We start from the raw sequence: 2,396 nt of genomic DNA on the forward strand, positions 1-2,396 counted from the left end.
CCTCCGTCCAGGGCCCACAGCCTCCTCCCCCTCCTCCTCCTCCTGGCAGCCCACCTGGCTTCCGTGGCTCCCCTGCCTGACTTCGCTGCTTCCCAAGTCAGCAGGTAAGTGATGCCAGAGGGGCTGGGAGGTCATACACTGCTGGGCCTGACCCCGCCCCCTTTCCTGATGCACACGGCCCGTTCCCTCCAGCCTCACCGTGGCTGCCCTGGGCTGTGACTCAGTCAGCTCCTGCCCATTTTCTTTCTTTTTAAAAAATATCTTTTAGTATTGATTTCAGAGAGGAAGGGAGAGGGAGAGAGAGACAGAAACATCAGTGATGAGAGAGAACCCTTGATCGGCTGCCTCCTGCACACCCCACACCAGGGATCGAGCCCGCAACCCGGGCCTGTGCCCTGACCGGGAATCGAACCCTGACCTCCTGGTTCCTAGGTCAACGCTCAACCCCTGAGCCATCCCGGCAGGTTGCTCCTAACCATTTTCTAGGGGTGAAGTTCTCCATTTTAGGGGTGTTTTGGTCTCCAGTTTCTGCAGGAGGAAACTGAGGCCCTTGTTTGGGGGGGCCCACTGCCTGTGGGGCTGGGGTAGCTGCAGAGGGCGGGCAAGCAGGTGCCAGCCGCTTCATCCCCATCAGCGAGTGCGGGCAAGTGGCCCACAGCAGGCGGGGACTGCCACCCAGTGGCCATCCGTGGTCAGGCCCCAGGCTTGTGGGATCCGCTGCCTCCTGCACGCCCCACGTGGGGAATGGAGCCCACAACCCTGGCCTGTGCCCTGACTGGGATGGAACCACGACCTCCCCCCTTACTCCGCTCCCTGCTGGCCAAGTGACCCTGCAGACGTCCCTGCCGCCCTGGGGGTCGGGTTCCCTCTCTGTGTGTAAAACGGGGTTCACCCCTTCGCCCCGGCCTCATCACAGTGTTCAGTGCCGCTGGGTTCGTCGTGTGCGGCTCAGTCTGTACGGCCACCGATGTGGCTCCCAAATGTTTACAACCAAGACAGCCCCAGGATGGTGGGATCCGCTGCCTCCTGCCACGTGGGATGGAGCCCACAACCCGGGCCTGTGCCCTGACTGGGATGGAACCGTGACCTCCCCCCCTTACTCCGCTCCCTGCTGGCCGAGTGACCCTGCAGACGTCCCTGCCGCCCTGGGGGTCGGGTTCCCTCTCTGTGTGTAAAACGGGGTTCACCCCTTCGCCCCGGCCTCATCACAGTGTTCAGTGCCGCTGGGTTTGCCGTGCGCAGCTCAGTCTGTACAGCCACCGATGTGGCTCCCAAATGTTTACAACCAAGACAACCTTAGGAGGTACCGGGGTCTCCAAAGTGGGGCTGTGTACCCCAGCTGGTGAGCAAAACCATCCGCTGGGGTATGGGAAGAAAATATTAGACCCTCTGATTATATATATTTTTAAATCTCATCCTCTTAAAATCCTATTTCTGTATTTGCTTTATTATACCTATAACCATATTAGCAGAGTAGCACACACATGACTTATAAGTAACATACACATACAGGGGCGCATGGTAAAAAAATTAACAATATGAATGTGTGGTCACTGCTTTTGGGGGGGGTCCTATAACATTTTTTCGCATACTGGTATGCAGATGTGAAATAGGGTGTGTGTTTTTTTGTTTCTTTTTTAAATACAAGATGGTGTACCTTTACTATACATGCTACCCACCCTTACATCTATTTTTCTTAATCTAACATTTCTTTTTTGGGAGACGATTAAATTTTGGGCTGACAAAAATCTCACTTGATACCCAAAACAATTTGTTTGGTTTGGAAATTCAGAGAGGAAGGGAGAGGGAGAGGGAGAGAGAGAAACATCAATGAGGAGAGAGAAGCACGGATGGGCTGCCTCCTGCAGGCCCCACACCGGGGATCGAGCCCCAAAGGCAGGCATGTGCCCTGACCTCCTGGTTCATAGGTCGGGGCTCAACCGTTGAGCCACACCAGGCGGGCATGACTTGCAGCTTTTAAAACAAAGCTCTGCCCTAACCGGTGTGGCTCAGTGGATAGAGCGTGGCTGCGGACTGAAGGGTCCCGGGTTCGATTCCGGTCCAGGGCATGTACCTTGGTTGCGGGCTTGATCCCCAGTGGGGGGCGTGCAGGAGGCAGCTGATCTATGTTTCTCATCTATGTTTCTCTTTATCCCTCTCCTTCTCCCTTTCTGTAAAAAAAAAACAATAAAATATATTAAAAATAAATATTTCACTGAAAAGTGTTGACGCAACAGAACCAGTCGAAACGGAGAACCCGGGCCCCACGCACGCACCTGCCAGCTGCAGGAACCCGAACCCGCGTGCCTCCGTGAGCCCATCACCGAGACCCCGCCCCCTAGGGGAGTAGGGCGTGGCCTCCCGACCCCAGGGCGGGACGGGGCGTGGCCTCCGAG

This window comes from Myotis brandtii, unplaced genomic scaffold (genome assembly GCF_000412655.1).
Source record: "Myotis brandtii unplaced genomic scaffold, ASM41265v1 scaffold439, whole genome shotgun sequence".
NCBI lineage: Eukaryota > Metazoa > Chordata > Mammalia > Chiroptera > Vespertilionidae > Myotis > Myotis brandtii.